The sequence below is a fragment of the Papio anubis genome, chromosome 3 (assembly GCF_008728515.1).
Source record: "Papio anubis isolate 15944 chromosome 3, Panubis1.0, whole genome shotgun sequence".
NCBI classification, from domain to species: domain Eukaryota; kingdom Metazoa; phylum Chordata; class Mammalia; order Primates; family Cercopithecidae; genus Papio; species Papio anubis.
This window is the reverse complement of record NC_044978.1, coordinates 181106855-181131456: the sequence shown is the minus strand read 5'-3', so window position 1 is coordinate 181131456 and position 24602 is coordinate 181106855. Positions and strand designations below refer to the sequence as shown.

Sequence of the window (24602 nt, the reverse complement as noted above, 5' to 3'; positions counted from 1 at the left end):
CCTTAAACTGCTCCTGTGATAACCTAAGATCAGTGCATAACATAGTTTGCAGACCCTGTATGCAGTGGATCCGCTGGCACCACCCAAATAGATAAATTGGCACATCTGGTCTTGTGGCCCCCCACCCAGGAATGGACTCAGCTCATGAGGACAACTTCAGCTCCCTAAGATTTTATCTTGGACCCGACCAATCAGCACTCCCAAGCCACTGGCCCTCTACTCACCAGGTTATCCTTAAAAACCTCAATCCCCGAGTTTTCGAGAGACTGATTTGAATAATAATAAAACTCCCGTCTCCCACACGGCCAACTCTGCGTGAATGAAGCTCTTGATTGCAATTTGCCTGTCTTGATACATCGGCTCTGTCTAGGCAGTGGGCAGGGAGAACCCACTGGGCGGTTATGGTGCGGAGAGGGATTCGCTGCCGTGTCTGGTCTTCAGTCCATGTCGGATCCAGGCACCTCTCGACTTTCTGTTAGTCGCCTTGCTTTCAGCGAAGCGGATCCTTTCGGCATCCACTTTACAGTGGTCGCCTTGCTTTCACGGAGGTGGGCTCTTTGAGCAGCTGTCACTTTGTCCTTGCTCATCAGGGCCGTAGCTCTGGTGGAACGGGACCTGCCTGCCTGGCAAGCATAACCACCTCTGATTTTCCACCTTCATGGTCCTTAGTCGCTTGTCATTCCATTTGCAGGTCAGTCACTGGCAATAATGACTCTTACTGGTCTCTTACCAGCAACAGTAGCTGTGGATCTCGTATGCTTAGGGACCATGATGAACAAACCACACGAGATCAGGCACAAGAGAAAAGTGTGCAATTGAGAGATGCAGAAAACACCAGGTGTGTGAGGCAGCTGTGGGGTGATGGAACGCACAAAGTGTGAAAGGAAAATCAATCTCGGGACTCCCAAATCACTCAGCCGAAGAGAAGAGTCAAGCCGGGAACTATGCTAGGCAAGCCTCCCATTCTATTCCTAAATAAGATGGCTACATAGATTTTAAAAAGCTACATACCTCCCTCACAGTTTGTCCCCTGGGAAATTCCTTGTGGGCCCCAAGATCTTTACCCTAAAACAGTTGTGTTAACTTTCACCCTCACAATGTAAATGGATAACTCATCTTCACAGGTGCAGGACAAAGGACAGAGCTCAAAGTCAGCCCTCTGCTCACCTGAGACAAATGCATACCTGATGGCTTCCTGTGTCCTACGTTTGTTCTATCCTAGTAGAAATGCAGGTTCACCGAGCCAGACTAAATTGTGTATTCAGTGAAAGACTGATCGAAGACTCAAAAGAACACAACTGTTTGTCTCTTGTCTACCTGTGACCTGGAAGCCCCTGCTTCCAGTGGTCCCACCTTTCCAAACCAAACCAGTGTTCATCTTACATATGTTGATTGATGTCTCATGTCTCCCTAAAATGTATAAAACCAAACTGTGCTCTGGCTACCTTGGGCGCATGTCATCAGGACCTCCTGAGGCTGTGTTATGGGCATCTCCTTAACCTTGGCAAAGTAAACTTTCTAAATTGGTTGAGACCTGTCTCAGATATTTTGGGTTCAAATACCTAAGGGAGGTATGAAGCTTTTTTTTTTTTTTTTTTCAGTCTTTGCAGCTGTCTTATTTAGGGATAAAATGGGAGGCAGGTTGCCTGATGCAGTTCCCAGCTTGACTCTTCCCCGTGGCTTGGTGATTGTCTTCTGGGAGCACCATCGTCGGTGTGTTCTGTGGTGGACTGAAACATCGCGATGCAGCGCATGTGTAAGCATTAAACACGGGTGAACAGTGGGCTTTCATCAGCTCCCAGCTGCTCTTTCCCAACACTGGCTTTCATCCAGGAAATGGCTGCCATGGCTGTTTGGAACAACCTGACTTGTCCACCATGAGAGTCCTCATTCAGGAGAAGACAACATTTGGAGACCCTAGGTTAGGGTAGGGAGACTGTTCACACCTGGAACAGGAGGCAGCTATGCCCCTGTCTGTTCCTCACAACCCTGCTGCACTTGGCAGTCTGCATCCATTGTCATAGGTAAACCCCCATGGGGTGTCAGTGACCTGGTGCTACAGAGGAGAAAACTGAGGCTCAGAGAGGTTAAGTGACTTGCCCAGAGTCACACAGCAATTGCCAGAGTCAGGATTTCCACGCTGGGCTGCAGCCTCCTGGCAGGGCTCTTCCCTGTGAGGCCCTTGACCAGAGGGACACTCGGGGTTTAATCTGGGGGTGGGCATGCATTTGTTTTTTACCCTCCAGTCATGGTGGATGGTGGTTTCTCATTGGTGGTGAAGTGGAGCTTTCAAAATGAATCCATTTCAGTAAAAAAAGTGGGTCAACTAAATAAAAAATATTAACTAGGTGACAGTTTTTTTGGTGCATGGAGAGGGACGATATCACAAAGGCAACCCTCAAATTATGCAAGCTTGGAAACCACTGCCTCATGTCTCCTTCCAGAATCAGGAGCAGGCAGCACCCGCATCTCAGCGCACACCCTGTCACTGTCTTGCGCCTGACAGTGAGGCAGGAGAATCGGGTCTCGAGGCAGGGAACCTAAGGCCAGTTCGTGCTGACTGGACACTGAAGGCAACTTCCTTTTCGACCCCTCCGTTTTTTGGTGGCAGTTGAAACATGAAAGTACCTCTGATTGGTTCCCTCCCACAGACAATCAGACTGGTTGTGGGCCAAGGCCTATTCTTCATTCTGATTGTTCCGCCCCTGCAGCCAATCAGACTGGTCACAAGCCACTACTTCATTTGCATAGAGTGAACCAATGAGAAACCTTCATTTGTATAGAGTGAAGCAGTGGAAAACCTTCATTTCCATATAGTGAACCAATGGGAAACCTTCATTTGCATAGAGTGAACCAATGGGAAGACTTCATTTGCATAGAGTGAAGCAGTGGGAAACCTCTAGAGGATATTTATACCCCAGAAAATTCTGTGACAGATGCTCTTGAGCCACTTGCTCAACTCCACTCCCTCTGTGGAGTGTACTTTTGTTTAAAATAAATCTCTGCTTTTACTTCCTTCCTTTGTGCATTGTGTCCAATTCTTTGTTCAAAACACCAAGAACCTGGACAACTGCCCTCACTCAGTAACAGTAGTCTCTGACTTCCTTGCTCTCATCCCGGCCTGGGCTGCAGCAGCACCTTGGTCTCCTCATCTCTTAGACGGTGGTGGGACACCTGCTGGCCAGGCTGCAGTTGAAATGGAAGGCAGGAGTGGGTGTTTACGTCTCAGGCCCACCCCACGCAGGAGCTCAGCCATGTAGTTGGGACTGTCGGTTGCTGCAGGGCACTCGACAGTAGAAAGACCTCTGGGCAGTGAACCAGAGGCAGCTCCTCTAAATGAGATGCAGAGGTCCCCAAGAAGGAAAGTGAATTGCTCAGCGTCACAGAGCTGTGTCATTAATTAGAAACACAAATTAATCTATCCTGCAGATGCAGGCGGTCACTGTGACTCCCTCAGGGAGAGAGGACTGAGTCTCAGGGGCGGCCAGTAAATTTTCACCTCTATGGTAATTAGGAATTCCGTGATTTTTTTTTCTTTTTTTTTTTTTTAAGCACCAAATGGGGTTAAAATTTGTTTAAATTAATTTTTAAAAGGAGTTTAGTGATTTTTAATGAAAGGAGACCATCAGAGGTCTTTATGATGGTGCCCTGGGCTTCCCTCTCACTTATTCTGAAGCAGAAATTAAAGAAAAATAAATACTGTGTTTATTCAGTCTAAGAAAAGTAAAAGCTAAGGCCTAGAATGTGGCAAGGCAAGGACTGAAAAGAAAAGAACAAGTTCTATTTAGCAGCTCACTTCAAGGAGTTATAAGATAACACTGTCTGAAAAGCCAAGGCTAAAGGAATGGGCTTTAGACACTTTTTCCTTCTCCACAGCAAGGTTGACGGAAAAAAAAAAAAAAAAAAGACAAATTCCTTTACTGTTATTCCTTTCCTTAGTCTCTTAAGCATGATTATGTTTTACAAATGTCTGTATTTAGCCAGTTCTTGTTTTTCTTTCGATGCAGCTACAAGGCCACTGGCTATGCAGGGTCCACAAGCTAAGCACTATATGATTAACTGCTTTTGTTTTGCTTTTGTAAGCCGGCTTATAAAATCCTGGCTCTGTCTTTGTTCAGGGCTCAGCTTTTTAGATGTGAGTCCACTGAGCCGGTGTGTACCTTAAAATAAACAATCCTCCTGTTCTCCATGTCAGTCATCTCTCTAGTCCTCTATTTCCCACAACATTTTAGATGCCACTCAGGTGAGAGGCAGTGAGGATTTTCCCCTCAGGGTTCTTCCCTTTGCCCACCTGAGCTACCTTCATAGCATGGTGGATGGGAGCTGTGCCACTGGGGCTGTCATGGCAGGGCTGGGAAAATCCCAGGGGCAGGGAGCAGGAGCTGTGCCCTCTGCTGGGCTGAGAGCACGGCGTTGCTCAGCTGTGCTTCTCACGGTCCCTCCCCAGGCTCTATGGACTCCCACCCACTCCAGTGCAAATCAGAACTCAGTGGAAGACATCAGGAGAGTGGACATGCAGGTTTTGGAGATCCTCCCTTTGTGGGTCCCCCTTCTCTGGGGTTTTCTCCTCAATTTGCAGTAGTTTGGGCAGCTGTGAACTCCATCCCCTGATTCCTCAGGGAGTGAAGATGATGACACTTTTCTTGACTGGTAGCCTGTGCACTGCGTGGTCTGGCAGTTTCTTCCAGAAAGCCGGGTAAATGTAGATTCTACCTCATGCACCTCCCTTCTTGTAGGGGTGGACTCCTGTATTCATCTGTTCTCAAATTGCTATAAAAAAATAGCCAAGACTGTGCTATTTACAAAGAAAAGAGGTTGAATTGGCTCATGGTTCTGCAGGCTGCCTAGGGAGCATGATGCTGGCATCTGCTCAGCTTCTGGGGAGGCCTCAGGAGACTTACAGTCATGGCAGAAGGCAAAGGGGAAGCAGGCATGTTTCCATATGGCCAGTGCAGGAGGAAGACAGAAGAGGCCGCGATTTTCTTTCTCAATGTTATGGAAAGGATGATGCCTCCTGCTGTTTACTTAGGTTTGATAAAATGCAGTGTCTACCCCTGCCAGGGTGCTGAAGGAGGGTCCCATGTTGAGACCCGCCCAACATCCACGCCTTCCCTCATTCCCAGCTGCCTGCGTTAGCCTGGGCTACGGGTCTGGCTGATGGTCTGTGAGTAGAAATGATGCCCCCGTGCCTTGTGCGGAGATGCCAGGGGCCACGTGTTCTGGGTGGGGAGTCAGCAGATGCAGGGGCAGGGGGCATGGGAGTGAACCCCACCTTTACAGTGAGAGCCATGGGGCCCTCTATATCTGTCGGGGGATGGTGGACCCTGTGTGGTCCAGTTGCCTAGAGGAGGCACCCTTGAGCTGGAGCTTGAGAGATAAGGGGGTCCCTCGTGGGAGGTGAGTTTGTCTTTTCCCCTCTCTGTGGTTCTGTGGCTCCAGGTGCAGCAGGGGCAGCTGCAGCAGTGGCCTTCAGCCCAGGAGGAGGGGCTGGAGATTCAGTTCCCCAGAAGCTTCAGAGTGTGGCCGTCGAGGAGGCCTGGGTTAGAGGTGGCCTCCTGAGATGTGGCTCCGGGTTCCAGGGGCCTGGGGCTCTGGGGTGAGCTGTGAACTGCCATCCGGCACAGGGGACTTGCCCCAACACTGTGCTGAGAGACTTGCCCCATCTTCTGCCTGGGCCGCCTGCCCTGGGCTGTGTCTGTCAAGGTGACCCCAGCCCCTGAGCTGAGGTGTTGCACAAGAAAATGCAATGCTGCCAAACAGCAGCCTGCCCGGCCAAACCCTTTCCAGGAATTCTCCTCCTGTACCTTCCATACATTCTCCATCCACGGAGCCCCAGGCCTTTGCCTTCCCTCTTCTTCAACCCTCCAATTTTGGTTTCCTCTCTATTCTCCCTTTAGAATTGAGTAGGCTGGGGCAGGGGTGAGGGTGTGTGTGTGGGAGATTGTGGGGTGGGGAGGGAGGGGAGTGTCCTGAGGGTCAGTTGAGGGTGATGCCTCTTTCACCAGCACCACCAAAGATGAAACCAACAATAAAGTAAATACCGCGTGTTCTCATCTGTAAGTGGGAACTAAATAATGAGAACACGTGGGCAGAAAGAGGAGGACCATAGACATGGCGACCTGCTTGAGGGAGGAGATTGGGAGGAGGGACAGGTTCAGAAGAAAACACAAAACTGTTGGGTACTAGGCTGAGTACCCAGGTGATGAAACAATCTGCAGCCTGAATCCCTGAGTCAGGAGTTTACTATATAACAAACCTGCACATGTACACTTGAGCAAGAAATAAAAGCTAAAATAGAGAGAGCTCTCAGCCAATGGGCACAGTGGCTCATGCCTGTAATCCCATCACTTCAGGAGGCCAAGGCAGGAGGATTGCTTGAGTCCAGAAGTTCAAATCCAGCCCGGGCAACATAGCAAGACCCTGTTTCTATGAAAAAATTAAAAATTAGCTGGGAGTGGTGGCATGTGCCTGTAGTCCTAGCTACTCCGGAGGCTGAGGCAGGGAAGATTGCTTGAGCCCAGGAGTTCCAGCCTGGGCAACTGAGATTCTGTGTCTAAAAAATTAAAAACGGCCAGGTGCGGTGGCTCATGCCTGTAATCCCAGCACTTTAGGAGGCCGAGGCAGGTGGATCACCTGAGGTCAGGAGTTCAAGACAAGCCTGGCCAACATTGTGAAACCCTGTCTCTACTAAAAATGCAAAAATTAGCTGGGCTTAGTGCCATGCACCTGTAATCCCAGCTACTCGGGAGGCCGAGGCACAAGACAGAATCGGTTCAACCTGGGAGGCAGAGGTTGCAGTGAGCCAATATAATGCCACTGCACTCCAGCCTGGGCAACAGAGTGAGACTGCCTCTTGAAAAAAATAAAAATAAAATAAAATAAAATAAAAGCCCTAGTCTCCTTAGTCTTAGTTGGGGCTGAGCTCAGTCTGTCCTGGAATCTCTTCCCCAGTCCAGGGGTCTGAATGAAGCCAGTCTTGCCACTTTTCACAAGTGTCTGGCAGGCACTGTTTTACTTTTTTTTTCTTTTTCTTTTTTTTTTTTTTTTTTGAGGCAGAGTCTCACTCTGTTGCCCAGCCTGGAGTGCAGTGGCGTTGACCTTGACTCACTACAACCTCCGCCTCCTGGGTTCAAGCAATTCTTGTGCCTCAGCCTCCCGAGTAGCTGGGATTACAGGCATGCACCAACAATCCCAGCTAAATTATTTTGTATTTTTAGTAGAGATGGGGTTTTCACCATGTTGACCAAGCTGTTTTTGAACTCCTGGGCTCAAGGGATCTGCCCACCTCAGCCTCCCAAAGTGCTGGGAAGACAGGTGTATTTCCTGTGATGCTGGGACCCCCTCCCTGTGCCGTAGCACCCATAGATTGAACGACTTCTCCGGTGTGGGGGTGAGAACGGCTTGGGAAGCGCTGTATGAGGAGGCACTGCCCTGGGCCAGAAACCTGGATGCAGCCCTGCCAGGCCCCTAGCTGAGGGGCAGGCAGCCGTGCCACCACTCAGTGGATCTGATTGACTGCCTACTACGTGGCCAGCAATTCCATGTGTTGGGGATAGAGTGACAGCAGAGGTGATGGCTTGTGCATGCACAGGGCGGGAGGTGGCCTGTGGTGGGGCTGACAGGGGGCCTGGGGGGACACCTGGTCCATCCAGGGGTGTGGGGCAGGAGAGACCCCGCCCCCCCAACTGGCCCCTGCAGTTAGAAGTCTGAGAGATGATGTGTAGGGTGCTGCTATTAATAGCAGTGTGAGCTCTGGGACCGGATGTCCTGGGTTCAAATTCCTGCTCTGCCTCTTAAGAACCTGCAACTTTGGGGAAGTCACTCAACTTCCTGTGCCTCAGTTTCCTCCTGGGAAAAGCAGGGATGAGGATAATCTTGGTAAAGGATTGTTGAAAAGGTTGAGTACATTTGTAATCTAACAGCTTTAGCGGGCGCTTGGCCACTGTGAGAACTCTGTGAGGGTTAGCGATTTCACACAAGGGCCTTCACACCAGGCTCCGGAAGTTGGGACATTCCTTTGCTATTTAAGATGTTTTTGGACTCTTCCTCTCCCTCCTTGCCCCTTTCCCTTTTCCTTTCCTCTTCTTCCCTTTTTCCTTCTTATGGGAAGCTAGCTGGGAGGTGCTTAGTTGGGGCCCTCAGCACCTAGAGTCTCAGGCTCTGCTGCCATCAGCTGTGAGCTCAGCAGCCCCTGCCCTTTCTGGGCCCCAGCCTCTTCATCCAAAAACCAGAAGGCTGCCTGGAAGGTTCCAGAAGTTGCTCTTGGCCCGGACCCCTGCCCACGTCTATCTGTTGAGGAGACTGGTTCCACTCTGGGGACAGCTGGCTTCCCGCCTCTCCCTGGGTCCCTGGGGAAGTCACCCCTCTCCCAGGAGGAGACAATGATTGGTCCTCTGAGCAGCAGCTGAATTTTACAGAAGGGCTATTGATTGTTTTGTTCAAAGAGGGAGAACAAATTTGGTTTTGTGAGTCGTAACATGACATTCTCCAAAACGGTTCTGACCCATAAAACGAGGGCTCCTGAAGGTTAATGGGTATGTTTTCAGAACACTTTTCTGGGACTGGCTCCAGAAACTGCCCTGAGTGCATCCATGGGGATGGTCCTCGGGACAGGCAGCTGCCGTGAAATAGACATCCTGCCCTGCCTGCTTCCTGTTGGTGTTTGTTGACCACATCTGCAAGCCTCTGATGGAGCAGGGGGTAAGGTGGAGGGAGAGGAAGCTTCTGAATATTTCTAATCTTCAGCTGCTTAAAAATCTACAATGAACTTAGTGATTTCAAGGACACATATTTATCTCACAGTGTGGTGGGTCTGAAGTATGAGGGCAGTTTAGCAGGGTTCGCCGCTCAGGGTCACATCAGGCTGCAGTCACGGTGCCAGCCAGGGCGGTGGTCTCAGCCGAGGCTCAGCTGGGGCAGGCTCTGCATCCACACTCACCAGGATGTTTGCAGTATTTGATTCCTTGCTGGCTATTGGCCAGAGACTTCTTGTGCCTCAGTTTCCTCCTTGGCAAAGTGGGGTTGATTTTTCCTGGCCACAGTGCCCGCTCCCAGGGTCAGCTCACACACGGCAGCACAACCGGTTACCATCTTATGCAAGGTTGTCAAGGAAGCAGTGCCATTGCCTTGGTGGATGCTGTTGGTGAGACGCAGGTCCCAGGTCCCGCTTGCACTCAGCAGAGATTAATCAAAGGTGTCAGCACCAGGAGGCGGGGAACATGGGCCACCACAGGGTCTGTCTGCCACTCTGTGCATTGGCCCAAGACCACTTCTTTTTCACCCTTGAACACACAACACACACAGGCACACACAGACACAGCACAGGCTTGAATACCATCAGGATGAGGTAATGTCATGGAATGAGGGGGCATTCTTCACCCCTCACCTTCCACATGAGAGGCAGAGGCCAAGGTTTGTTTTCTAGCTGTGACCCTGGGCTGCCCTCCCACTGGATCTCTGCTTCCTTATCTGTAGAGGGGGGACTCGGACTTGGCAGGGGTTCCTGGACAATTCTCAGCCAAAGAAGCCCGTCCCCTTCCCCAGGCTGCAGGCACCGCATTTAGGGGTGTTCTCCCACACGATCCCTCGGCACACACACACTTGAGGGTCCACTCCATTCACCTTGCAAGGCAACCTGCCCCCTACAGCCCCAGGAAGGGCGGTGCTCTATCCCAGCAGACCCTAAGCTGTGGCTGCAGCAGTCAGACTGGCTTGAGCATCTGCCCCTGGGAAGCAGCCTAAAGCAAGAGAATCACCCACATGGGAATCCTGACCCAGGTGTGGAGGACACTGGGCTGACAGTGTGCACAGGGCCATGCACCCACCAGCAAGGGACACAGCACTCGGTCCCAGAGGCGGCCTCTGTCACGGCCCCGGCCTGCAGAATGATCTCAGGTGGCCTCCCAGATGGAGGGTTGGGTGGAGCTCCTGGGCCACACACCTCAGAGGACACAGCACAGAGCCGGCGCCCAGTAAGACGCAGGGAACTTTCCACCCCGATGCCCACACAAGGGTCCTGCCACCAACGGGGGTCAGGTGGACACAGGGTTCCCTTGGGAACAGAATTCCTCCCCAGGAAGAATCTGCTTCACGCCTGTCATGGGCTGAACTTTGTCCCCTCAAATCTGTGTTCACCAGAACTTCAAAATGTGACCAGATTTGGAACAGGGTCTCTGTAGATGCAATCAAGGTAAGATGATGTTATGTTGGGTTAGGGTGGCCCTAAATCAAATGACAGTGGCATTATGAGGAGTGGACACACCCACACACAGGAAGAGGCGGTGAAGATGGAGGCAGAGATTGGGCTGTGGTCACAAGCTGAGAAACGCCAAGGCTGGCCAGCAGTTCCTGGGCGCTGGAAGAGGCAGGAGGACGCTCCCCAGGACCTTCCTCAGCAGTGGGACCCCCTGGCAGCTGGGCTTTGGACTTCTGGCCTCCAGGACTGGGACAGTACATTTCTGTGGCTTGAGCCTGTTTCATTTGTGGTACTTTGTAACAGCAAACTCGTTTCATGATTAGGAGCTGAATACGTCCCCAGTTAGAGGTGGATTTCTGTATTTGCATGCCTACGACAGGAGAGATGATGGTGAGGATGGTTGTTCATAAGAGGCAGAACCCGCTACTGCTGTCTGTGGCGCCGGTGTGGCAGAAGGGGAACTGTCAAAGCGGCGGCCTCTTATGAAGACGGTTGTTATAGCCTGGGATGCTTTGGCCCGCTGGGGTCCCAGTTGCTCCAGCACTGCTAGACAGTGGCTAGACCCGGCACAGAGGCTCTGGCGATCGATCAAGTTGGACACGGGGCAAGGCCCCTGTCTTCCGTCTGGCCATATCACTACGGGGTTGAGCAATGTGCAGGCCGGGAGCGCCCAGTTCTGTGGGGCCTGCCAGCCCAGCTGCCCCTGGTTCCCAGGAGTTCTCTGCCCATGTAATTCCCAAGCCCAAGATCCAAACCCAGGGGCCTCCTCCCTGTTTTAAATTCAAGGGCCGCTTCCCAGGCCTCACCTTTGTCAACTTCCGCAGTGCTTGCTAGGGGCCCCTCGGGCCTCCTGAGGCTTCCAGAAGCTTCCTCTCCTCTCTCTTTGGCCTGGGCCCCGGCTCCCAGTTGCCTCCTGTGTCCCCGCGTTTCTGGCTGTTCTTCAGTGCCCTGGTTGCTTCTCCTCCACCCTCCTAAATGTTGGAGTTCCGGGAGGCTCTGAGCCCCTCTTTTTCTTATCCTCCTGACTAGCTTCATCTCCAGCAAGCCCTCACATGCACCTCTGTGCCAAGGCTTACAAACCTCAGCCTGTCCTGGCTTTGCTCCCAAGCTACGGGACAGGGCATCTCCCCAGAGGCTCCCAAGCCCGCGGTGCCCTCTGCAGTCCCTGCACCCGTCCACACCTGCTCTCTCTTGCTCCCCCTCCAGCCTCTGAGCCACTGAGCCTCTAAGGTTGGTGGGCATCTTGGTGGTGGCTGCTGGGCGGGTCTCAGGGTGGGGCAGGGTCTGCACTGCATGAAATGGACATGGCGTGGTGTAAGCCCCTCAGCCTGACATTCAGCGCCCTTTCCATGCTGCTCATGCCCCCACCTCCTAGGCTTTCCCCATGGCCCACCTGAGTCTCCTGCAGCTCCCGCAGGACTGAGCAATGGCCACCTTCACTGAGGCAGTGAGTCCATTCTGCCTGTGCCTGCTCCTTTTCCCACCAGGTCCTTGTGCCAGCTTTACTGCCTTCCCTCTTCCTCCTGGGCCTGGGCTGCTGCCCTCCTTCCCTGGAGCTGTGCCAGCTCCAGCCTTTCAGCCAGCAGCTCCTGCCCCGCCCTGCTCGTCGTGCCCAGACCTGGGCTCCATGCTGACCCACAGTGTGTACAGAGCTCCTGCCAGTCCTTGGGTGTGGACCTGTGCCGGGTCTGTATCCACCTGCAGTAGCTCATCTCTTCCACCCGGGAGGAAGGTCCCATCGTCCTCCCTGTGGGGAAGAGGGCACTGATGCTTGGCAGAGCTCTTCCTGGGGTCTCAAGGGTCTGCTCCAAACCCTTGCTCTCACCCCTGTCACACTCCAGGCACCCTGGCCGCACCTGCAAACTGCACTCTGAGGTGGCAGCCCTGCCCTGCTGGTGCCAGCCCCCTCTGCCTCACCACCCCAGTCCTCGAGCTCCCTGGGGCTGGACGCCACTTCTCTGGATTCTAAATAGGCCCCCGCAGGGTACCTGTTCCTGCATCCACCGCTTCCCCCAGCCTCCTGGTCTGGGTCCTGCTGATTCTGGTCATTACTCACTTTCTGCTCAACCCGCCCTCCCCTGTGTGCTGCCCCCAGCTGCAGAGGAACGCCCCCTCCATGTCTCACTCCCTCCACCAACCATAACTGATCTGTCCTTCCTCCTGGCCGCGTGACCTCTCAGGCAGAGGCAGGGCTACACTGAGGGCCCTGGCAACCTCTCTAGGTCCCTGTCCCCTTTTGAAGGAGAGATAGGACAGAGATGGCAGAAACTGTGGCTGGAGCAGGCTTCTGACCGGGTGCTGCTCTGGCTGTGACTCCTCACCCCTCAGAGCCGCATCTTCCATCTGTCAACAGGAGCCTGCAGCCCTTGAGGCGGTGGCATCTCTGCCCATGGGAAGTCAGATGCACTGAGGCCAGATGCAGGGAGGGTGCTTCAGGCTCAAGGGCATAGGAGGAGCCTCCTGCCCTGGGAGGCCAGCACTCAGCCCCGCTCTGCCACCTTGACCTCCCAGCACTTCTGCAGCCTGGGCATCTTCGTCTGCAAGATGTGGTGGGGTGGATGGAGATCCCCAGAGTTCCTCTGTGGACCTGGACAGGCAGCCAGTGTGGGGACACGATTCACACCCTGTGGGGAGAGAGGAGCAGCAAATGTGCCTGCCCTCAGCGGCACTAGCTGCACTGTTTCATGCCCACACAGCCCTAGGAGATGGGAGTCCTCACTGTCACCCTCTCATTCAGATGAGGAAGCAGAGACAGAGAGGTTGAGACACTTGCCCAAGGCCACTGATATGGTTGGGCTCTGTGTCTCCACCCAAATCTCATCTTGAATTGTAATCTGCAGGTGTTGAGGGAAGGACCTGGTGGGAGGTGATTGGATCACAGGGGCGGTTTCCCCCATGCTGTTCTGGTGAGAGTGAGGGAGTTCTCATGAGGTTTGATGGGTTTGGAAGGTGCTCTTCCTCCTTCTCGCACTTCTCTCTCCTGCCATCATGTGAGATGTGCCTGCTTCCCCTTTCACCATTGATTGTAAGTTTCCTGAGGCCTCCCCACCCATGCAGAACTGTGAGTCAATTAAACCTCTTTCCTTTATAAATTATCCAGCCTTGGGCATTTCTTTATAGCAATGTGAAAATGGACAAATACAGCAAATCGCAGCACCATAGTTGGGGACGAGGGCTGTGTGGTCCTGAGTATGTGCTCCTGATGAGGACACGGGACACCAGCTAGAGAAGGGGCTCTCCCTGCTCTCACAGGGACGTTCACAAGGAGACCTGGTGCTCAGTGCAACGTCCGGGGACCTCCTTGAGACCAGGGCACATGGGCGTCACAAGCTCCTGAGGGGCTGTGCCCTGCTAACACTGCTGAGGGTGCTTGGAGTGCAGAAATATTTTCAACAGAAGTGGAGCAGAAGGGATTTCTCCTAAACCCTCCAGTACCGAGAAAACGGCATGGACTGAAATTCCGCATTTCTTTAACAGTCTGTTTAGCCAGATCCTGACTCCACCAAAAACAAAGAAGCCCTCAGCCGACTGCTGGGGTGGGAGGTAGTGACTGTCCTTCCAGCCCGGGCACCACTCCACGCTCAGTGCTGATTTGGCCTGACTTAACCTTTGGTGCTGGGCTTTGCTGCATCCCAGGGTCCGTGTGTGACCTGGGCAGACCCTTTCCCCCTCAGCCTGGGGTCCTCTCGGGCCAGGAGGCATGGCTCTGCCCCAGGGAGAGTGGGCCAAGCGCTACGTGTACACTTCCTCTGTGGAATTCTCACCTCCTGGGCCAGCCCCTGGGCGGAAGGAGGCTGCTGGCCCCGCGTGGCCTGCCCTGTTGGAGCCTCCGCCAGAGCCCACGTCTGCAGTGCTTGGAGCCATTTCTTGGCACAAATATAAAACACAACTCCAGCTCTCCCGTGCTCCAAGTAAGAAATGCTGCTTGGTGAGCTGGGCTGGCCAGGCCGCCGGCCCTCAGTCAGCAACAGGCAGGGCCACGGGAACCTCATCAGCAGAGCTTCCTGGAGGCAGCGCGGGTGGAATTGTCATCAGACCCGCCTGGGATGGAGCTTCCCCACTGGAATGAAGCTGGCTGCGCACAGGGAGTCAGCTGCCACCTGGTGGGACGAGGAGGCCTGTGACCACAGCAGGTTCCCACCTGGCCTGGGCCTGGAGGCCAGCAAGCACCTCTCGGGGCTTCCCAGCTCTGAGTCCCCACAGCTGGATGGAGCTGTGTTCCCTGCAGAAGCGTGGCCAGCACCGAGCAGGCACTGGGGGCTCTTTCCGTCCACCTCAGGCCTGGCCTACGTGGGCCCAGCAGAGGACGTGCTCACACCATGGGGGCCCCTTACCAGGCGGGGCCAGGCCATGTCCCCACTGGGGAAATGAATGAAGAAGGATAAGTCTGTTTGAGGGGCTGGCTGATAGTTTAGAAGCCCTGAATCGCTTGGCAGTGAATTATTCTGCGGAGTAACACTGTACCAGGAGGGACGTTGCTGAAAACCCCGGGAGGGGAGGCTGCGTGCCGGAAGCACTCCCATCCTCCCCCAGCGCCTGCTCTGGGCGTTCCCGAGCTCAGCGTGCATCCTTGTCTGTGGGTTCTGGGAACATCCTGCCATCTCCCTCCTCTTTCTTTCCCCTCCTTTCCTTTCTCCTCTTTCTCCTTCTGTTTTCTTCTTTCCTGGCTGAAGTCAGAATTCATTTCTATTACTTGCATCCAAAAAGGGTTCAAACAAGCAAGCTTGCTGGGATCCTGGGTCCTGCCCCTGGTCACCTGGAGGCAGGGCTGTCGCTCCATGTACAGACAGGAGTCCAGGAAAAGCCTGAGGAGCCACAGTGTGTTCCGGCCCCGGCTCCTTCACCCCTGCCCTGTCCCCCAGTGACGGATCCGGTGGCAGGCAGAGCCTGGAGCCCAGAAAGCCCAGGCCCCCTGGGAAGTTTAGGTGTGGCCTCATATCTGGCAGTTTTTTTTTTTTTGAGATGGAGTTTCACTCTTGTTGCCCAGGCTGGAGTGCAATGGTGCAATCTCGGCTCACTGCAACCTCCGGCTCCTGGGTTCAAGTGATTCTCCTGCCTCAGCCTCCTGAGTAGCTGGGATTACAGGTGTCCACCACCATGCCCGGCTAATTTTTGTATTTGTAGTAGAGGTGGGGTTTCACCACGTTGCCCATACTGGTCTTGAACACCTGACCTCAGGTAATCTGCCCATCTCGGCCTCCCAGAGTGCATGAGACACCATACCCGGCCTCACATCTGACAGGTTTTGCAGCTCAGGTGTCTGTGTGGGGTCCCGAGGCAGCCCCTGGGCAATTTCTTGTGCAGGGTTAAGGAGGGACTTTAAGGACTGACCTTGTTATTAGCAGGGGCTGCAGCTGGAGCTTGATCTGCTGGGGCCCTGCAGGTGGGTCTGGGTGCCATGGGTTGTGTCTGTTGTGTGGGTTAGTGCTTGGGCCTGGGGAGCAACAGGAGTCTCCAAGCTCCTTCCCCAGTGACCCCCAGCCAGGCCTGGCCACCTTGCCCCTGCTGCTGGGCTGCAGACTTGAACCTGATGTCTTCTCGGAGTCACCTCTGAGTGGTGCAGACATTCGGAAGTGTCCATGGGACTGGATGGAAGGGGCCCCAGCCTCAGCCTTCATGGCCAGGGTCTGGCCGACAGACTGTGGCTGCAGGCCCCCGCGAGTGTGAGGTACTGCCTGCACCTCCCCTGAGCCCACAAACACAACCCCATGTTCGCTGATAGATCCCAAGGCTTTGGTCTGTCGGGTTTGGGGTGAGACCCTTCCCTTCCTTTACAGATGCTCACCTGTGAAGTGAGAGAATGCCCCTGTCCGAGCAAGTGTCTCTTCTGTGTCCTTGGCTGCCTTCCTCCTCCTCCTCCCGCCACCTACTTTGGGGCCCCTTGCTCTTCTTAGCCATGCCACCGACCAGCCCAGCCTCAAGTACCATGCTGGCAGCTGCCCTGGAGGGCCAGCAGCTAGCAGGACCCGGAGAGGGCCCAGCCGTCACCCCTCTCTTGAGCAGATGACAGATAACACTGGGAGTTACTATGGAAACTGGAAAATAGAACACAGATGCATCTGAGATTTTGTAGATGCACCTCTTCTCTGGTAACCAAAAAACACCAGGACATTCATTGCAAATGCAACGCTGAGGCTTTACAGAGTTCCCTTCCTTCGCAGCCCTGAAGACGGAGGGAGGGAAGTGGGAGGGAGGAGGGAGAGAGGGGGAAGGGAGGAGGGAGGGAAGGAGGCCACTGCAGAAAGTGGCACTGATCCCCCTGGGCCTCCCTGGGGCCTCATGTGTAAGATGGCGGCTGCCCCAGAGTGGCAGTGGCAAGTGAGCAGCCGTGGAAGGTGCCCGGGCAGGGCCACACAGGCAGCCATGTGCAAAGCAGGCAGCCTTGGGCCAGGTTCCCTAGAAGCAGAGCTGAGATGGGGATTCCTGATCATGTGATTGGGGGTGCTGCCTAAGAAGTTGCTCTCTGCCCCAACTCCGAGCCAGGGCAGCACTGACTGGGGGCAACTTTCCCCTGCAGGGGGCACTGCCAGCTGCCGGGGAGGGGCAGTGGCCCTGAAGGGGCCTGGTCAGGACCAGCAGTTTTCTCTGCGGTGATGTTTGTTCCCATTTCACAGATGAAGAAACTGAGGCTTGGAGAGACCCAGGACCTTGCCCAGGCCCCACACCATACCCAGAAGGGGTGGTGCTGGAGTCCTGCACCACGTCGCCGTTCTCACCAGGAGGAGGCCCTCGTTTGCTGCGTCCAGCGACCCCATCTCCATGCTGCAGGCAGGAGAACACAGCCGGGTGTGAGCCACGAGCGAGGCCTCACAGGGAAGCGAGAGCAGTGGTGTTGCCGTCTGGATATCAGAGACGCTCACTGGCTTCCGCCCCACACGGGGCTCTGAGCCAGGCCTCAGGGTTTTGAGTCCCTGGGTGTGGCACCCAAGGGGGTGGCCAGGTGGGGTGGAGTGTGAGTTTGAGTGATTTGGCATCCCCGTGGAGATGTTAGGGAGAGTGGGTACCTGTGTCTGCAGCTCCAGAGTGAGATCCGGGCTGGACATAGACACGGGGAGCCACGCGGTGGAGGTGGCCTGCTTCTGTTTGCAGCTGTAACAAATCACCAGGAACTCAGCGGTGGGAGTGCCCAGACGCGTGACCGGTTCTCACTGGACTTGGTTATCCGGATCCTGTGGGCTGAAGTCAAGGTGTCGGCAGGGCTGGGTCCTCCTGGAGGCTCCAGAGGAGAATCCGTTCCCTGCCTTTTCCAGCTCCCAGAAGCCTCTCGCGTTCCTGGGCTAGGGGCCCTTCCTCCCTCTCAGAGCGGGCCACGGTGTGTCCTCTGACCTTCCACAGCCATGTTCCCCTTCGATGGGGTTCTGCTTCCGGCCCTCCCTCCACACTGAAGGCCCCCGTGATCACATGGCTCACCCGCCAATCCAGGTGGCCTCCCTCCAAGGTCAGCCGATGAACTGCCTTCATGCCTGCATGGTGTCTCCAACCCTCGTCCACGCAACCTGACATAGTCACAGGTCCTGGAGGTTTGTACTGGGATATCTTGGGTGAGGGGAATTATTCTGCTGACCCCGATGGCAACTGGAGTGGTGGGAGGGGAAGAGACCACCAGGATGTGGTCGGAGAGAGAAGCGTGGACCTCAGGGGGTGTTAGGGGAAGAGGGCCCGGGAAGGAGAAAGCATTTGGTTTAGATGTGTTGGGTGTGAGGTGCCCATGGGACAGCAGGGTGGAGCTGGTGGGGGAAGCTGAGGGGCTGCCCTGAGGCTCTAGCACTTGGAGGCCAAGGAGGGAGTCGTAGAGTGGAGGGGGCACAGGGCTCCCCAAGGTCCTGGGTCTGCCTCAAGGCCATCACTGCTCCACACCCCTCCTCCCGTGCCTGAACATCCACAGCAGTGACCAGCAGTGACCATCATCATCCAATGAGGATGGAGAGAAGCTGAGGCTGTCCTGAGACGTCCTGGGGAATGAGCTGGCACCGGGGTCCCACTGGTGAAGGGCAAGCGTGGAGATGGGCCAGGAGCATGCTCCCTGCTATTGTGTGTGGCACAGAAGGTCAGGAACGGCTTGGCGGCCCCGTGGGAAACCGGTTACTCCAATCGGGTCCAGCAGAACCCCAGGCAGCCTTGTGGCAGCATGGGGGGAGGGTCTATGCTTAGCGATGTGGCAGACGTCCAGAGTGCCCTGAGCTTTAATAACAGCGACTTACAGAAGTGTGCGGGCCCATTCTGAAAACACACGCAGTCTGAAAAACTTCCAGAGGGACAGGCCTGAAAACGTTAAGAGCACTTCAATCCTGGGGGTTGGTTTTGGGGATGCCTCCCTTCTCTGTGGTGGTCTGCACTTGCAATTTCACTGACTGGGAGTCAGGATGATGCCGCCCGCCCCCCACCCTCCGCAAAATGCCCACCTTTTAGTCTCTAAAACCGGTACCTATGACCTTACATGGAACGGCGACTTTGCAGAAGTGATTTTGGATCTTGAGATGGGGAGGTTATCCTGGCTTGGTGCTGGTCATTATCCCCGAAAACACAATCCCAAAAGCCAGGTTCCGGAATGCCAAAATCCTGAAAGATCAAAATCCCTAAAGTCTAAAATCCCTAACATCTGATTGAATCCCTAAACCATAATGACACATTTGGAATTAGGTTCAATCAAGGCTTCTAAAAGCGCATTTCAAGGTGTTAGCAATAACGTTTGTTTTTTTCCATTCAGCCCAATGCATTTGGCAAAAAAAAAAATCCAGATGAGTGGATTGGCCAGGCATACGGTAGTGACAAAAACTTTGGTTTAAAACTGCATCATTTGCCTGCACTAGCATTTCTTCCAACTGATGAAATTCTAGCGGAGTCCTGTCCTAAAGGATGAGAAGCAACTATTCATTGAGATGAGAGACTTCAAAAATAATCAGTGATCATGAAAGTTGGCCAGCTCTTCTGGACCATCTCTGTGCAGTTGCCCTAATCTATCCCTGCAATGGATCCCTTTAATACACTTGGTCATATGTTGAATTCTCTTTTTAGTTTTTAGTTTTCATGTTGTTGTTGTTGTTTTCCTATTATTATTATTATTATTATTTTGGAGACAGAGTATCACTCTGTCACCCAGGATGGAGTGCAGATCTCGGTTCACTGCACCCTCTGCCTCCCAGGTTCAAGCGCTTCTCCTGCCTCAGCCTCCCGAGTAGCTGGGGCTACAGGCACCCGCTATTATGCCTAGCTAATTTTTGTATTTTTAGTAGAGACAGGGTTTCACCATATTGACCACACTGGTCTTGAACTCCTGACCTCAAGTGATCCGCCCACCTCGGCCTCCCAAAGTGTTGGGATTACAGGCGTGAGCCACCGCGCCTGGTCCCATTGTTTTTAATTGTCAACATTATGTTTTACAATTTGCTATGCTATGTATTTCATCTTTGCATAATTTCCACTATGGGGGGCATAAATTGTGTAAAGACTTTGAGAGTTCTAATTTTTTGTATGCATTTTTTACAAATTTGACTCCACGAAAATGCATTATCACATTTATGTGTAAGCATTGTGTGTGTACATAAAATGGTTGAAACTTCCTCAATAAATGAAGAGATGTCCTTTTTGTATGCCTGCATTTATGAAAGGTAAATTTCTCGAGATCTTGGCCCTTTGGGCAGCTGCGTGTGCAGCGCTGACCCATCAGTTTCTGATTGATCTCATCACAAGACGTGGGGTGTCCATCATGAGTTTTCAAATGACTGCTGTTATCTCAGGAATTTCTTCATGAATACGGTTTGTCTGCTCATCACCGAGTATCTGTGCTTGCAAAAATATGTCTGTTAGTACTGCCTATTTTATTGTGTAAAGTAGCCAGTGAGGTGTTCCATTTCGTTTTTATGTTTCTCGAATAAATCTCCTCTAAAAATGTAAATAAATGTATTTTATTTGAGACAGAGTGTGACTCTGTCGCCCAGGCTGGAATGCAGTGCCACAATCTCGGCTCACTGCAACCTCCGTCTCCTGGGTTCAACCAATTCTTCTGTCTCAGACTGTAATCTCAGTAGCTGGGATTACAGGTGCCCACCACCACGCCTAGCTAATTTTTGCATTTTAGAGACAGGATTTTAGCATGTTGGTCAGGCTGGTCTCGAACTCCTGACCTCAGGATAAAGAAATACCTGAGACTGGGCAATTTGCAAAAGAAAGAGGTTTATTGGACTTACAGTTCCACATGGCTATGGAGACCTCACAATCATGGCGGAAGGCAAGGAGGAGCGAGTCACATCTTACATGGATGGCAGCAGGCAAAAAGAGAGCTTGTGCGGGGAAACTCCCATTTTTTAGAACCATCAGGTCTCATGAACTCATTCACTATCACAAGAACAGCACAGGAAAGACTGGCCCCCATAATTCAATCACCTCCCACTGGGCTCCTCCCACGACACATGGGAAATGCGGGAGTTACAAATCCAGATGAGATTTGGGTGGGGACACAGCCAAACCATATCAACCAGGAAACATAAAGTCTAATCATAAAGGTGAAAATGGATAAGTCAGACCATAATAGAATGAAAAATGTCAGCTCATCAAAAGCCACCATGGAGAAGGAACAGATGTCAAAGAGCAGGAGAGGATCTTAACAGTACATAGACCTGACAAAGAATTGGAACCTAGAATATATCAAGAATCACTACAAATCAATAAGAAAACGGCAGATCAAACATAAAAATGGATAAAGGGCTTTTAAAAAGACACATCACAAAAGAGCATATTCAGATCATTAATAAACATGGAAAGGTGTCTCATCTTGATCAGCCATCAGGGAAATGAGGATTGAACCGACCATGCCAGGTCACTACACACCCACCAGGGTGCCTGAAACCCTCCAGGCAGATGCCTGCAAGTGCTGTGTGGAGCTGCCAGAACTCTTGGGTAGGGCTGGTGGGAAAGGATTGATTCAATGCTTTGAACCACTTGGTTTGAACCCAAACCATCTAGCAGCATCAGCCATGCTGTGCCTGCACATTCCCACTCCTGGTGAAACCCCCAACTGAAACACACACATATGTGCACTGAAGCACAGGTCCAGCCCACTGGAAGCCACCATGCACCCATCCACATGGAGTGGAGGCACTACATGTGGTCCACACATATAACAGAGGCTTAGGTGAGCAAGGATGAGCCAGCTTCACACAGGGCACCTGGCACATATCACTGCCAAGAAGCCAAGTAGATGCTGCACCCATGGGACCAGGCCTGGGCTCTAACTTTTTTTTTTTTTTTTTTTGAGACAAAGTCTCATTCTTTTGCTCAGGCTGGAGTGCAGTGGTGCTATCTTGGCTCACTGCAACCTCAGCCTCCTGAGTAGCTGGGATTACAGGTGCCCGCCAACATACCCGGCTAATTTTTGTATTTTTTTTTAGTAGAGATGGGGTTTCACCACGTTGGTCAGGCTGGTCTTGGATTTCTGACCTCAGGCGATCCACCCGCCTTGGCCTCCCAATGTTCTGGGATGACAGACGTGAGCCACTGCAGGCACTACCTTTTACTCAACCCTCCAGCCAGGCGGGAGCATCTGTGGGGATGGAGGGTGAAACGGTGGCTACCCTCATCCTTTGAGGCGATAGCAGGGGACCTCAGAGTGGGGTCATGTTCTACAGTTTCTGATCTGGGACCTGGTCATGGGGGGAGCACTGCATGGCAGGTATGTTGGGAGGAGACAGGGTGTGAAGCCGCAGCGTGATGCCTGTCCCACATGCACTGGACACTTGGCGGGGCACCATTCAATTCATTTACTTATTATTATTATTATCTTGAGACAAAGTCTCACTCTGTCACCCAGACTGGTGTGCAGTGGCATGATCTCAGCTTACTGTAACCTCCACCTCCCGGGCTCAAGTGATCCTACCAACTCAGCCTTCCAAGGATCTGGGACTACAGGCGTCTGCCACCACATCCAGCTAATTTTTGTATTTTTTTGTAGAGACAAGAATTCACCATGCTGCCCAGGCTGGTCTCGAACTCCTGAGCTCAAGCAATCCTCCCGCCTTGGCCTCCTGAAGTGCTGGGATTACAGATGTGAGCCAATGCCCCTTGCTTCACTTATTTATTTACCACCCAGTTTGTTCTGGGTCCTGTTCTAGGCTTGGAGGAAATGGTCATGGAAGATTCAGGCTGACCACTGGGAACTCACGGTCCAGCAAAGGGCAGCGGTGAAGGCCTGTCCTGGCTTCTCCCCTGCAGCAGGCCCACAGAATGATGAGAGCAGTTGGCATCCACAGCATTACCTGAGCAGACACTGTCCCTACTCCCAAGCTGCTCCCAGCTTAACAGAGACAGGGGGACAGCAAGTGCCACCAGGGGCAGGACCAGGGCTGTGGGAGCCCAGAGGAGTGCCTTATCCAACCTGAATCAGGTGAGTCAGGAAAGGCTTTCAGGGGGATGTGACCCCCGGGATGGGCTGAGGGCCATGCAGGAGGCGGGGCAGGGAGCGGGGGCTGGGCCAGGGGTTGGGGTGCTCCTGGCCGAGGAGCAGGCTGGTCCCTCTGCCCAAATATTCTTTCCCCAGACACTAACATGGCTCACTCCCAATGCCCTCAGCCTCCGCTCAAACGTCCCCTCCCCAGTGGCGGGTGACAGGGGGCTGGTTCAGATCTCTGCCCACTTGGTGAAAGTCCATCAAGCTGCCCTCTGATGACACCTGTACTTCTTCATGTCTGTTATAGTCCAGTAAGAAGTGGGAAGTGCCTGAGAATATTGGACGAGCTCGCCAGGCTCTCCGTGCCTCTCTGTGACACCGTCCTTTGAGTGCCCGCATTCCTGGGTGTGAGATGGCTGTCCGTGGTGGCTCCCCCAGGACAAGATGGAAGTTCTGCCCAGCTGTATGCTGGGGGTCTGAAACCATCCCTATACACTTCATAAAATTAACCAGGGAAGAATGCGGGGGGAAACAGACATGAACTCAGCGCGGCGCCCTCTGTGCTCGTCCCTGGGTGGCCACGCTCCCACCCACCACCTCGTGCCCATCTGCTGCTATGGCCCCAGAGTCACGCAGGCCCGGCCACAAGACCATCGTCCCCTCGACTGCTCTGCAGACGACAGCCTGAGCACTGGGAACGTGTTTTCCCCTGAGCCACCCTTCAGACCCTGTGTGCCAAGGACACTCCTGACGCCAGCTGGCCTGAGGACCCCGGAGGAGCTGACTCACCCAAGAACGCAGTCCCAGATACTAATGACTTCATCTCCCTTCCCTGACCTGACCAATCAACAAGCCCAATTCCCCAGCCCCTCACACTTCACCCTTCCCTTAAAAACCTCACCCCAGCCCAGGGCAGGTGCAGTAGCTCATGCCTGTCATCTCAGCACTTTGGGAGGTCAAGGTGGGAGGATGGCTTGAGGCCAGGAGTTCAAGACCAGCCTGGGCAACATAGTGAGAACCCATTTCTACCAAGAATAAAGAAAATTATCTGGGCATGCTGGTGGGTGTTTGTGGTCCCAGCTATTCAGGAGGCTGAGGCAGAAGAGCCTGAGTCCAAGAGATTGAGGCTGCAGTGAGCCAAAATCACACCATTGCACTCCAACCTGGGCTGTTAACAGAGCAAGACCCTGTCTCAAAAAACAAAAAACAAAACAACAAAAACAACACCACCAGCAGCCCAGAACTCATCAGAGAGGGTTGTTAGAGTCCCTCCCATCTTCTCATGAGCATCGTAGCCTTGGCAATGATGTACGGTTGTAACAGTGTTACCTTGTAACAGCTTAACCTGAACAAGCTTCTTGCATCTCTTCTGGCTGATTTGAAACCCCGAATGAAGGATTGGTGTGCAGATGGAGCCTCATGAGGGCCATGCTCTATTGCCCAGTTCATGAGTGTCTGGGGAGAGAATGGACTTGAAGGAGGAGCTAAGGACTCAGCGCTGATTTTAACAGCCAGAGGCCTTCGCTGGGCTTGGGGTTCCAGCTGCTGGGGCTGCAGCAGGCACTGGCATAGTCGTCGACAGCCCCGTCAGCCAAATGAATTATTTACAAGTTTTTAAGAAAGGAGACTGCAGGCAGCTGTTGGACCAGATAGAGGACAGAAGCCTCCAGGAGACACAGGCAGTTTTCGAGGTTTCCTGGTACAATGATTCACCCAGAAATTTATTTGAAAAATTCATTTGTATCTAGTGGTGATCATGGCATGTCAAGACAGGGCCCTGCTGAGGTTCCTGTCCCGCCTTCAGGCAAGGAAGTCAAAGAGGGAGGCGGGGCAGAGGAAACAGCAGCCGTCTGATAGGGAGCGCGAGGTCTGCAGGGTTCAGAAGCGGTCAGCAGGCATGTCCAGACTCAGTTCCTCAACCTGCCATGTGAGGCTGGGGGAGTCCTGTCCTCTCTGGGCCTCTGGTCCTCATCTGAGACCTGCACACAGGCCACGTGGCTCTAGGGTCCTTCCAGCTTAGTTGTC

General features: G+C 53.3%; 1 protein-coding gene across 3 annotated transcripts in view; it reads left to right on the top strand.

Annotated features, from left to right (window-relative positions):
* The window catches only part of TRMT44 (tRNA methyltransferase 44 homolog), a 61215-nt gene extending 42287 nt beyond the window's left edge, over nucleotides 1-18928 (top strand). The window contains exons 12-13 of one of the 3 annotated variants that reach the window (XR_001902300.3): nucleotides 16810-17715; nucleotides 18081-18928. The gene's annotated coding sequence lies outside the window, so the exon portion shown is untranslated. Of the gene's footprint in view, nucleotides 1-15972; nucleotides 16366-16809 lie in introns of those variants that run through there. The other 2 variants (XR_646692.4, XR_646691.4) reach the window with 2 other exon arrangements.
* Nucleotides 18929-24602: the final 5674 nt, after the last annotated feature.